The sequence below is a fragment of the Protopterus annectens genome, chromosome 1.part2, assembly GCF_019279795.1.
Source record: "Protopterus annectens isolate FY-2018-M chromosome 1.part2, PAN1.0, whole genome shotgun sequence".
NCBI lineage: Eukaryota > Metazoa > Chordata > Ceratodontiformes > Protopteridae > Protopterus > Protopterus annectens.
In genome coordinates this window covers 203,418,834-203,433,177 of record NC_056727.1, presented here as the reverse complement: position 1 = coordinate 203,433,177, position 14,344 = coordinate 203,418,834, and positions in this window count along the sequence as shown.

The following is a 14,344-nucleotide window of genomic DNA, read 5'->3' as shown; positions in this document are numbered from 1 at the left end:
TCTAGGACCACCCACCCAAACAATATACCTAGATAAATACCTTCAGGAAATCTACACACCTTACCTGGTGTGGGTACCACTGTTTATAGTAGTTTTATGTCAAAATATTATATTCATCTTGTTTTTATTTTAGTGATTGCATCATATCCAAAGTTTGGAGTGGACCTCAGTTGGTGTTTTGTACTGTTTGATACACCAATGTGTTTATTTTCAGTTTACTAATGATGCACATTACAGAGATGACTGATGGCGACATACTCAAGATTATATTTTTTGCTACATAGACAGGAGAGCGATGAGTCACATACTAACTACACCATAAAAAATTGTCATTACTATGGTTTAGGAATGTTTTTATCACATGAGAAACCTGACTTGAAGCACTGTGGAAAAAATACATTATCCTTCCAGGAGAAAGGTTATTGGAATGTGTGTAATTATACAGGCGTGTGGCTGGGTATATTATATGCACTGTATTCTGTTTTGCTTTCAGTGCTTTGTACAATTGTTGCTGCATTTTTGTTGAAAGGCTAGTGAATATGTGTAGTATTTTTAAGAATGTGTACTGGGCATGTAACTAACATGCACTGTTTGTGGATACTTTAATGCACTGGTTGAGATCTATACTACATATGGTTTGAGTTGGTATTTTTGCATGTGTATCATATATTGGTTTTATTTTCTGTTTATATTTACAAAAGTTAGTCAGCTAGAAATGCAGTTTTTCTAGTACAAATATAATTATAGAGATTATGATCAGGTCTTTGATAGTTACCCAAGAAATTCATCTAAATCTCAAGGTGTATCTTGGCAGGTAACCACCTGAAATTCCAAGACTTGTTAGTGCAAATCCCAGAAAAGACTGAATGACTGAAAATGTTGGCTTGCATATAGCAAATCCAAGACTGGTGTTCCTTGGAATATTTTTTTTCTCTAAGGTATGGTGATCTTGGACATCGCATATATAACTTTGGGGGTGTGGGGTCTTGCCTCCCCCCACACACACACATCAGAGAGTGCAGAGGGCTTGCCCCATGCAAAAAGCAACTTCAAAGGAGAGTGCGATGTTCAATATTCAGTGTTCTCTTATCTTTTCAGCCATTTTTTTGACATTTTGAGATTCACTATTACAAGTCCTGACATTTCAATAAGGCGCCATCATGTCATCCCTGTCAAAAACACATAATAAGGGATATGATTAGTGTGATCCAATCATAAGTCTTTATAGTGCTTGAAGCCTTATCTGCTTTATATACCACTAGTTACAGAAAAATGGTTAGAGGCTGACACAATAGTTAAGGTGTTTACCTTACAGACAAAAGGTACAAGTTTTGACCCTCACTTTTGAGGGAAATTGGCTAGACTTAAAAAATTAGCCAGAACATTTCAATTTTAGGGGAGTGAGGTTGGCATAATGGTTAAGGTATACAAAGTACAGAGTTTGATTCTGACCACTAGTTGTTAGCCAGGATTGCAGACTGACAGTCTAGTAATTACCTATGAACCTCTAAAGAGTATAACATTTGTAATGGCTTTTAAAGCCTTTAAAATTCAGTAAAACATTTAGGAATGACTAGTAAACAGCATGTAGAAATAAAGCACCCATATGAAAAATGAAGACTTTAAAAGCTATTAGGCATTCATTCCACTACACTTTCTGTTTGTAAGTGCATGCAGAATGCAACATCTAATACCTTTACATTTTGTTGTGCCTTATGTCACTGTTCTTTGCTGTCCAGCACTGCCTGCTGTTAATCCCTGGTATACAATACAATGTTAACAGTGCTTTTCAGTGCTTAACAAAAGCTTGTTAAGCACCTTCCTAACAGCCTTGTATTTTTCCCATTTTGGAGTATAATTGTAGCATTCTATGAACTGCATGTATTTTTATCTATGTAATTCATTTTTTTGATTTTTTTTATGTCTTGCTTATTAGATCAGTGTTTCTGTTATTTTTATGATGCATTTATTCACTGGATTGGTGTTTCTGTTATTTTTATTATACATTTAACCTTATACATTTGAATGCACAAAGTAATATGCAACTATGTTTAATGTTTACCATATGATTGCACATTTCCTTCAGTTCTTCACAGATCATCATATATTGCTTTTCTTTTAGTATTTTTATGACAATGTGTTTTCTGGGTTTCTCTTCTTTACATTTTTGCTCAGAATTACTGTTAATTTTTTTATGATACACTAGTTCTTTATTTATTTTCAGGCTGTTTCATCTTCTATAAATAGAAATTAATTTCTTTATTTTTCATGTAGTGTTATGTCTTTGTTATTCTCAGTTATTATGTACACATCAGAAATGCAGTGGATTATTGTATTTCACTTGTATTACCATGGATACTAGGAGTTAGGGATTGATATAATGGTTAAGGCATTTATCTCACAGACACAAGGTACAGGGTTTGATCCTTCCCTTTGAAAGGGAAATTGGCTGGGCTTAAAATGGCCTCCAAAAGCAACTACCCTGCTACTTACCTATGCACCTATATTTAGTTGCATTCTTTTGAGTGTACGTTTGATTGTATAACCATAATAACATAATAAAATACTAGACTAACAACCCGGGTAATTTTAAGCCTAGGTAAGTTCCCATTATGTTCTTATTCTTTCTCTCTCTCTCGCGTGATCTTTATTTATTTATTTATTTATTTGCCAATTTGGAGAGAAGTGCTAACTGGAAGCTGTCTTGTAGTGGTTATTTATGTTTCATTTGTTTACGGGGTTTTTTTTGTATGTTTTAAAGAATGTTGGATGTATTTTAGTGTTGTGATCTCTATTTATTTGCACAGTAACTGTTTCTGCCCTGTAGTCATACATGCTTTGATATATGCATTATTTGTGTTGGTGGCATGTTTTCATTATTCACATTTTGTGCACAGTGTTTTCTAATACTGTGGGCCAGATTCCAAAATACTTACTCCCCCATACCACTCAATTTTAAGTATAATAATTTTGCTGTCACTCGGTGTTGGGAGTAAGAAACAACTCTCAGGTTCAGCAACATTAATATTCAGTATTAGAAGAATTCATAGTTTGTCTGCACAATAATGATACATGAAGAAAGTGTCATTAGTTTAACTACCTGCTCCCGTTTTGATCTGTGTGAATTGCAGCAGTTTGTTTTTACATGTGCATACTTTTCAGTGTTGTTTATGTGGTATATTCATAGTAGGAATCATGAATTTTCTACATTGTTGGTGATCTTTTCTCTTTGTATAAATAATATATGGTGTTTTGCAGGCTGTCAGTCTTAATTTTATTTTGTAGCCTCTTGGTCTTTGCTTTATTATGTTGAGTTGCTCCTGTTTTTGTTTTGTTTGATGTTCATATCAGTTATTAATTGTTTCAGTGTGTTTCCACAAATTTTTTTTTTTTTTGCAATTTATGACATAGGTACGAGGTATTAATTTAATTCTTCATGTTCCGTGTTTTCTGTCTATCCTACTTTTTGCTCTGTGGTTTTCTAATATGTAGTACTGTAGAAAAAAACATGTCAGAAAAATCTATAACAAAGGATGAATGAGTGACACAGAAGAGAAGCAATGTATACCAGAAAGATAACTAAGAAAAAAAAACATGAAAGTGTAGACATAATGCAATACATGGAATTAGAACTTAATGCAAACACTATGGGCCCACCTACAAAGAGAGCAGGTCTTTTGGAATCTGTCTCCGCTGTATGTCTATTTACATATAGGCCTTACACAGGAGTAAATCACTTACACTGGGAGCAAGTCTTTTAGAAGCTGGCCCTGGGTATAAGCCTGTTTATATAGAGGCCTTACACTTGAATATTGCTTTCGGAATCAGGGCGGACTTACACTGAAAACAAATAATTAGTAATTTGGCCCAATGAGAGAAATTAATACAAATGCCTAGATGCTACAATGTTACTTACTGGAAAACCACAGAGAACAAAGTAACAGAAAAAATGTAAAACCAGTGGTAAATTACTACCTTGGCACCTACCTCATAGACTGCAAAAATAGCAGAATATAAGCCAAAAAAATGAAAAAGGCAACAAATCACTTACACTGAGAGAACAAACAGATAAAATGATAGAAATATAAAAATTATGATGATCCTACAGTAAAAATGTCCATTAAACTCAGTGTAGCTCATATGTGCACTATATTTTGGGTTATAAAGAAATTAAGAAGTATGATAACTGACCGGGGGCAGGAGTCAAGCATCCTGCCATCACCCAGAATGATACCACAGTACATGGACAAAATGATTGACTTCAACAATTGGCTAAGCTTTTGGTGTCATTTTAAGGGAATCCAGTATCTGTCTGCCTGGGATGACATGATCGACAGACCATGATGCTTTGCCAGAGATGGCCTGCACCTGTCGCTCTTGGGATTCTGGATACTGGCAAAGGCTGTTACCACCCCTATAGTGCCTTTTTTAGGCAAGGTTCAAATGACAAATTCACCACCGTAACAGGTACAAGCAAGCAAAATCTGAGGGTAATGCTACTCGGTGCTAGAAGTCTAAACCTCAAAATGCACTCACTCGAGGCACTCCTTAAAATGGAGAACATCAACATCTGTGCAGTGACAGAGACCTGGTTCAAGGCTCCAGAGAACACCCTTGCATTACCAGGCTATAATTCATACCACACCTTTCAGCCAGCTAACCCGGACCGAAACACTAAAGGTGGAGGAGTGTCCATATTCATTAAGGATGTCCACACCTCCAAGCTAGTTGCTCAGCATAATGCATCCAAGATTATCCAAGTGCAACTAACTCTGAACAAGACCGCAATCCAAATTGTAGCTTGCTACAACCCCCCCCACCACCACCATGCCCCAGGATTCCCACTCCTCTTTTCTTGATACACTGGAAAATATTAGGGTACAACCCAATGCCCTAATAATGTGTGATTTCAACTACCCCACCATCAACTGGGAAAACTACTCATGTACCAACTCTTTTGTTCAATGTTTTCTGGAATTCATAAATTCCAACACCTTGGATCAACTTATCCACACCCCCACCAGGGGCAGCAATATCCTAGACCTGGTCATTACCAACATGGGAGACTGGTGTTCCACACCAGAGGTCAATTCCTCGTTGGTCAGATCCAACTACAAGCTAATCACCCTAGACATCCACATCCCGTCCCCACCCCCCATTAGGGAAACAACCGTAAAAAATTTCTCCAAAGCCAACTTCACGATTCTTAAGACAGAAGTGGCAAACTTCACGACACCCATGCAGATGGGCAAAAGAGGTACGACTGCTGAATCCTATACAAATACACTTTATAAGCACTTACACGAGTGCATGGATCGTGCTATCCCTAACAGGACCAAGATGCTATCCTCCAAAAAAAGGAAGCCAATCTGGTGGTCTTCTGTGATAAACAAACTCTATAACAGAAGAAAGAAACTGTTGCAAAAAAGAGTAAAATCCCATGATTGCAGGAACTCCCTGGTCAGCCTCAGTAAGAAGCTGAGATCCCTCATAAAATCCTCCAAAGCTAGTTATGAAAACAAAATCGCCACTGATTCTAAAGACAACCGCAAAGCATTCTATAGCTATGTCAAGAATCTCAATGGCAACACTCAGATCTGCTCTGAGTTACAGCAAAATGGCACTAAATATACAGAGCTAACTGATATTGCCAACATCCTGGCAGATAGGCTTGGTGCTAACTTTACCCCCCTCTCACCCCCTAAAGGGCCAATCTCTATATCGGAAGCATGCAAAGTTCCTGTAATCACGGCTGCACAGGTAAAAACCTCACTCTCCAAAGCCAAGAATACAGCATCCATGGGACCTGACAACATCCCAGGCTGCATTCTACATGAACTATAGAATGAACTAGCATCCCACCTAAGTACCATGCTCAATCATAGCCTCACCTCAGGCTTTGTGCCCATTGAATGGCACACTGCGATGGTTATCCCACTCCACAAAGGGGGAGCCATGACAGATCCTGGGAACTACCACTCCATTAGCCTGAGGAGCCTGGTCTGAAAGGCCGTGGAACGTATCATCATGGAACTCATAAACAAAGACTTTGGTAATCTCCAAACTCTGGACCTCACACAGTTCGGGTTTGTAAAAGGCAGATCATGTCTCCTAAACCTGATAGACTTCTTTGAAGCTGTCACCAAAGCCATAGATGAGGGTAAGGTGGTTCACACAGCCTATCTATATCTTGCCAAGGCTTTAGACACCATCCCCCACTCTGGAATTATAGATAAACTCACTAAACTAGGTATAAATCCCTATGTCACAAGATGGGTTGCCAACTGGCTTACTGACAGAACCCACACTGTGAAAGTAGCAGACTCCAAATCCGACTTCAGACCAGTGACAAGTGGAGTACCACAGGGTTCAGTCCTGGGTCCTCTCCTGTTTAGTATCTACTTCTCTGAATTACATACTAACACAGAAGGTCTTTAGCTAACTAAGTTCACAGATGACTGCAAACTAGGAGCCATAATCGAAACTCCTAATGATGTGGCCATCCTACAAAAGGGCCTCACTGAGACAGATGCCTGGTGTAAAAGCCATGACTTCAAGCTCAATGCCAAAAAGTGCATTGTCATCCCTTTTGGTAAAAACTCTGTACCCATGAACTACCACATAGGCAGTAGTCTACTTAACACTTAAAGTGTGATAAGAGACCTTGGGACACAGGTGGACAGTAGTCTCTCCTTTGATAATCACATCTCCACAGTGGTCAGGAAATCCTTCTACATGGCACACCTCATCACAAAAGGTTTCTCATCCAGAAAAAAAGAGGTCATTGTTCCCCTCTACTTGACACTCATTAGACCCATTGTAGAGTACAATGCCCCTTTTCGAATGTGGTGTAGTTCTGAGTGACAATAAAGTTTTCTTTGACTTGACCTGACGACTTATTTTTCTGTATGTATGAATAAATATGAGTGTTTTTGTGTGTATTCTATGAAAATGAAAAAGGAGGTACTTATGTTTGAATAACAGAATGATTGCTGCCTATACTGTACTGCATCAAATAGAAATAATATGTTTGCACTGTGTGCTAATAGTTTGTCTATATTTTGTATGCTACCATGATAAATTATAATTTGACTTATGATTGCACAACATGTTTGGGGATATAATACACTGCATGCTAGTTTTTTTCTGGTTACTGTCGGTACTGATATGTTATATATATTTTTGCTCATGAACTGTAATGGTAATTAATGAATATTGTCAGAATAGTTAGTATGGTATGCTGCTTCTTCAAATGGGGCATGGATGTTTATGAAAACTGAATACCATGTACCAACTTGTTAAACCTTTGTTTGCCTTGTGCATACAATCACATGAATAGCTTTAGGCTATGATTGGTTACAGTCAGAAATGGAGGGTGTAGCATTTAACAGGTACAGGTGTGGCAGATATTTTGAGCAGACCATGGAGTGATTAGGTAGATCTTGTTATTACATAGTATAGATGGGAATTATAGTGCTGCAACTTGACCTCTATGAACCATGTTACCTTTGTGTGGCAAAGAAGTTTGAAACAACACTACAAGTACAATTTACTCTTTATGTTTGCTATTTCACAGGAATGTGTGCTAATGTGGCAGTTATTAAATGTGAGGAGACATGTATGTAATGAGGAAGAGGAAATGGGTCACTGTAGGTCGGGCAGGAAGTGGAGACACAGACGGAAAGAAGAGGAAGAAATTGGGTGCTGTTTTAGGAGAAAGAATGAGACATTCAGCTTGTGCAACAAGAGTTATGGATGGGATTTTTTTAACCAAGCAAAGTTTATTTAAATTGTCATTAGTTTGTTTGTTTGTGTCTTTCGGCTTTTCCCGGTTAGGGGTCGCCACAGCGGAACTCCGGTCCGCTAATGATTGGCAGTTGATTTTTACGTACCGGCTTGCCTGGCCTGACGCACAACCTTCAACAAAGGTATGCCCATTCATGCATGTCTCCACGCAGAAGACGCTCTAGCTGAGAATCGAACCGGACAGCGTCTTACTGTGAGGCGACAACGCTACCGCAGCACCACCACAAAATGTAGAATTCCATACAAGAAATAAAGAGGATATAGTATTTAAATAAATACAAACAATGGAGGACAATACATTTTTCATCACAAAGGCATAAGCAAAACAAAAAATTAATATGTGGTTTAATGATGAAATTTATTATTACAACAGCTGAATAACTCCAGTGATACTTAACTAAAATTAAATATTGAATAATTATGATGAGTTAAATAATATATACTTTAAACAGAATCACATAGCAAAAACCTTTTATTATGTTTACAAAGGCTTTAGACTGGCAGAGGGATTCAATAAAGCTTAAACTATAATTTTCACCATGTGCGCATCGCTGTGTGATGCACACACGGGTGCGAAAACTTTTAGATTCAGTAAATTCCGTGTAAACTCAGTGGTACGCAAGCACATGCAAATATAGAAACTTTCATGGCATGCAAATTACAGCATAAGTAGCTGAATTTCATGATAATGAAGCAAATCAACACAGTTGAGTGATTCAACAAACTCTAAAGCAACTGTGTAGACTCCGTGTCTGTGTTGGCCGTGTATTCCAAAACTTTCTGAATACAGCCACGGAAAAGAGTATACAGAGAAACAAAAACAAGTAAAAGCTCTTATATTTGCATAAAACTGACCTTAACATGTAACAGCACACATATTCTGACCTAATTACACAGGGTGAATGCCAGAAAATCAGTATAACACTCATAATAATGTTGTTTTAAGTGCCATGACATAAATGCAGCTTCGTTCCCCCACCCTCAAATGAAGAATATACATGTAAGTAATGCAGGTTGCTAAAATGTGTAAAACTCCATGAACCAGACTATTATACTGTAATGTATGCATATGCAGGATGTAGCTGATGGATTACAGTATTCCTCTGTTACAGCAATGGTCTCTCATGCAGTTTCCCTGCCTACACGGTTACTAACCATGTAGATTCCGGGCTGTCAGCATGGTGAAGATGTAAATGAGGTCAAAACTCATTAGAATTGTTAAATCTCAAAAAACAGTAACCATGTAGGGATGTTCACGTTGTGTAGGCACTTCCACAGTGTTTATGTTGAATGCATGACAACAATGAATGTTGACATCAGAAGGTGTGTCAAGTTACACTTGCAGAAGTGAACGTGTAGGGCTGTGAAGGGTGTAAGTCCATGTAAGCAGTGCACAATTCCTAAGTTCTGTGTCATCCTCTTTATTGTTCATTAAACTGTATTGGATCACTCCGCATTAACTTCAAATTTTTTTTTTATTTTTGTCCTTGTTTGTGTGACCACAAGAAACAGAGGAATAAATGGCAAGTTTCTCTGTGTTCTTATGTAACTATTCCTGTAGCAGCACATGTATGTGCTAGGGCTAGAATATAGATGGTCCGTGGTTTGACTATAGGGTGTGCAACCTTTCCTTCACTTTTTATAGTCCATGTTTGCATGATATCCCGGGAACGGAGGAAATATCAGTTTTGCCTATGCTTATCTTAGTTATGCGAAGGTACGTGGAGGTGCAGATAGCTAGGCATAGCACACTAATGAGCAAGCAACAGGTGTGTTTAATAGATACTATTTATAGCATATGCAGGTGAATTACATGTTAATCAACCAATCCGACATGGTGCAAATATTCATTAAGGTATAAAGTATCCATGTAGCCTATATCCTGTTTTTACTTTATCTTCAATACCATTGGAGTAGAGACAAGGACATTTTAACAGACACAATGCTAGAGGCTGCTGCAGCTATTCTACATCTGTATGTGCTGCAGGCTGAAGCCAATACTGCTGGTGCTGCTGACAATAGGCCTAGGCTGAGATAGAGAAGAGTGTTCAGGCCCAGGGTACCTTTCCAGGTGCTACATGAGCTGGAGATTGTACAGCGCTGCAGACTGGACAGGGACACTTTACAAGAACACTGTGAACTCTGCCGCCCTCAACTCAGAGCCAGAGCCAACCAAGGGGAACCCGTCCCCACAGGAAACTAAGGTATGTGTAGCCCTTAGACTATTAGCTACTGGTACTTTTCAAAGACCAGTACTGCGGTGGTGGTGGTGCGGTAGCATTGTTGCCTCACAGTAAGACGTCCTGTTCGATTCTCAGCTAGAGCATCTTCTGTGCGGAGACATGCGTGAATGGGCGTACGTTCATTGAAGGTTGTGCGTCAGGGCCAGCAACTCGGCACGTAAAAATCTACTCCAATCATTAGTGGACTGGAGTTCTGCTGTGGTGACCCCTAACCGGGAAAAGCTGAAAGACACAACAACAACTTTTCAAAGACCAACTGGGGACATGATTGGTGTGTCACAGACATCAGCCTCCAGAAAGGATCGTTCACCAATTTCTGGATGTTTTGAAAATATATGCCAGTGAGCACATATTGTTTCCCCATAGTTCTGAAGAGAGGGCCAGCAGTATGCAACTGTTTCACCATGTAGCACACGACCCTGAAGCACTGGGTGCCATAAATTGCATTCATGTACACCTTAAGGCACCACCTAGTGAGCAAGGTAGAATCTACATTAACCACCAAGTTGTGTGTAATGCCCAGGGAATTATCTTGAATGTGTGTGCTGGCAACCCTGGCAGTTATCATGACTTCCAAACCTGGCACACATCACAGCTGTACCAGATGTTTGCTAGGGGGACATCCCACAGGCCATTTACTGGGGGGTGTTGGCTATGCCCTGGAACCATGGCTGATGACACCCATCAGAAGTGCACACACACCCACAAAAGAATGCCATAATGAGGCACACACTCTAACTAGAAACATCATAGAGGATGTGTTTGGGCTTCTGATGTCAGAGTTATGGTGCCTAGATATATCCAGTGGAGCACTGCAGTATAACCTATGTGCATGTACACAGATATTCACCGTATGTGCTATGCTCCACAATCTGATCCTGGGAAACAGCTGCAAAGGGATCAGCAAGGGGAAGGGACACACATCCCCCCAACAGTGCCTAGGTCACCACAGATAAAGTCAAAGGAGAGCTCGGAGGAGGAACCTCCAGCTGCTGTCTCTGTAGGCAGACATAGGAATGCTAAGTATACCCTTGCTTTGGCTAAGAGACAACTCGTAGCACATTCACTGACCACCTAGATTCCTAATAGCTTTTTCCTACTCACATACATATAGTAAAATGAATGCCAGGCAATTCACACAACCTATACATCCACATGTATTGGCTCTGCACTGCTTGTATCAAAGTCAGCCCTGAACTAATGGTGTGCCAACTGCTGCATTTGCAAGGTAAGTCCTGAACCTAGAGTGTATTTTTTAATAATATTATGACATATCCTTGTATTTCCTAACTTGGTACAGTAAGCAGATAAATAGTGGTGGATTTGTACATAAAATACCTTAACATGTGACACCAGACACGTAGATTACTTATATTTGTCTATTAGTAATTAGTAGGCCTCATGCATGAAAGATTCACACAGTCATACCTCTGAAGAATTCTGATGTTTCCTGCATGGCCTCAATTTAGCACCATATCTTAGTACTGGTAAATCATTGAAGACAGAAGTTAGAAAGTGATGATACACATTAAAGTTTCAGACTTCAGACTTGTTTGTGTCATATCAGTAACCAAGCTTTGTCCACCCCCCCAAAGAAGACGAGTGTACCCTTGTTCCTGAACTAACAGTAACTCAGCTATGCTACCCCCAAAAGAACAGTATATGTGTGCTTGTGCCATCCAACCTGGACTTCATTTGTTGGCAAATGCATATCATGTTATTCCCAGTTAATATCCTCTCACATGTTAAGGCCAGTGATATAGAATGGCTTACACACTGCACATGTTGTATAATTGATAAATGATCAAGAAACACAGAAAGGTAACATAGAGCTGTATATTTGTAAGTATAATTATGACAGGTTGGTTGATAACTAACTGCCCCATGTCCAGATATAGTAAAGAAAATTAAATGTACAAATCGTAGCTGATGGTTTGATAGCCATGCACATTCTGATGCAGTTGGCTGTGTGAAGAATGACTTTACATTTTGATGATGCAAAGCTGTTTGTGTGGCTAAGAGGACTAAGGCATCACTCCTGTTTTCCGAATTTGGATTGGTGTGAGGGTTCAAATCCTGGCATATGTAGAAATTTGTGATGTGTACTATCAAGTTTTACTGTGCTTGTACACATTTTTGTATGTGATCCTTAGCATTAGTATCTTTTCCTATCTGTTTTCTTTTCATTTCAGTTTTATGTGATGTTCCACATCCCGAAAAACCATTTGGCTAAGGTTATCTTGTTTGCGTGAAGCGCAACATTGTGGAAACTGGAGAAAAACAGGTTTCCTAGAAAGCAGACACCCAAAAATAGAAAATGGATACATTCAATTAATGCTCTTAGCCATCGTGAAAATCCAGCCTGGAGTACAGATGGAAGCGGGGTATAGTGGCAAGCATTAGCAATGTGCCTCAAGATTGTACACTGCTTGTCTGAGAGCAAACAGGCCTAGCTCACATGCATGTACACTTTGTTAACCATCATGCAAATCCAATACTTATAGTGCTATGGAATTGTGTATATGATATTTTATTATTGCTGTTTATTGTCCATTTCCTTTGTATGATATAAAACTACTTGTGGAAACATTGCAAACTAAGGGCACAATATAATATAATATTATATAGTATAATATGTTAATAAATAATATAATAATAATATATGTTAATAATAGTAATAATGCTAGTAATATATGTTATTAAGAATAAATTAATATATTAAATAATATATATTATATAAATAATATATTTAATTGATGCCAGCTACTTATTTTATATTGACTTTTCAAAAGATTTGTTTTATTTTCCTTCTCCATGTTATGCCATCTTGTGATTTTCTTATCAGTTTTTATTATTCTAACTTTAGTATGCTGCATTCCTGAAATTTGCATTGTTAACCAGCTGTTTTTGGTTAACTTGCCTTGTGTTTGCTAGTTGTTTTTTTTTTTGTTAAATTCTTACACAAGCCTACCATTGTACTGTTTGTAGTTTGCTTATGTTTTTTGCTGTTAATTTTTTCTTACTTCATGTAATTGGAGCTTTTCTCCCCGGGCCTCTACTGAAAACGGATATATGTCCAGCTAGATTAGCCCGGTCAACAAATGTAAAATAAAAATAAAATAAAAATAAATAAAAATTCATTTGTTTCTTCCCTCCAAACCACACCAAACAAGTGCTACAGCCCTGGGGTCTCATTACCGTTTCCACACACATATCAACCACAATACAAAGTGTTATACATAATGTTGTGTGCTCACTCATGGACAAGGCCACTTGGTGGTGCTCACAGCCTTGCTCTGCAAAACTCAAACAACCGATTATGCTCAATCGGGGTATTTGTGCTGTTACACAACTAGGCTTCCAAACAGCCTACTGCTATTAGGCTACTAGCCTCAGATGACACTATGAAGCATTGTACCTATGCAGAACTCCTAACCTCTTGTCTCCCACATGGTCTGTTGATGTCCTGTACTGCCCTTAGATAGGTAGGGGTGCTATTCTTAATGTAGTCAACTGGGTGTGAGTGTGTGTCTACGCAGAACAGCAGAAGTGTGTATCCCACAGTTACTTCTCCAATGGCATGGCTTGCCAGTTTTTTGAGACTTGCAAAAGCTTACACATCAGTTTCATGCAGGCCTCCCAACCTCTTGTCTCCCATATGGCCTGCCAATGTCATCTACTGTAAGTTCACCTGCAGTCCTGTTAAAATCAAACTTGTGCCATGGCACATGTGATAAGTACTGTGTTGTCTACTCTATGTACTTAGATAGGGGTTCTGTTCTCACTGCAGTCAAATGGGGGTGTTGTGTGTGTGTGTGTGTGTGTGTGTGTGTGTGTGTGTGTGTGTGTGTGTGTGTGTGTGTTTGTTGCTGGGCTTTACAGTAGCCTGTCTGACACTGTTATCTTGTCCTTAACAGACACTGCTGATGTCATCATCTATAAAGTGCTGCCTGACACATTCCAAGTGGGTCTTGAGCTGTGGCACTGTGTAGTGTGTGTGGTAGGGGTCCTATTCATACTGCAGTCAAATGGGGAGTGAGTGAGTGAGTGAGTGAGTGAGTGAGTGAGTGAGTGAGTGAGTGAGTGAGTGAGTGATCTGTTGCTGGACTTTACAGTGAGACTTTTACACAGGTGGGACATTGTTATCTTATTCTCAACAGATACTGCTATCATCATATATAAAGTGTTGTCTGACACAATCCAAATCAAACCTGAGCCATAGCACTTGTGTTAAATACTGTGTTCTGTAGTGTGTGTAATTAGGTAGGAGTTCTAATCTCACTGCAGTCAAATGG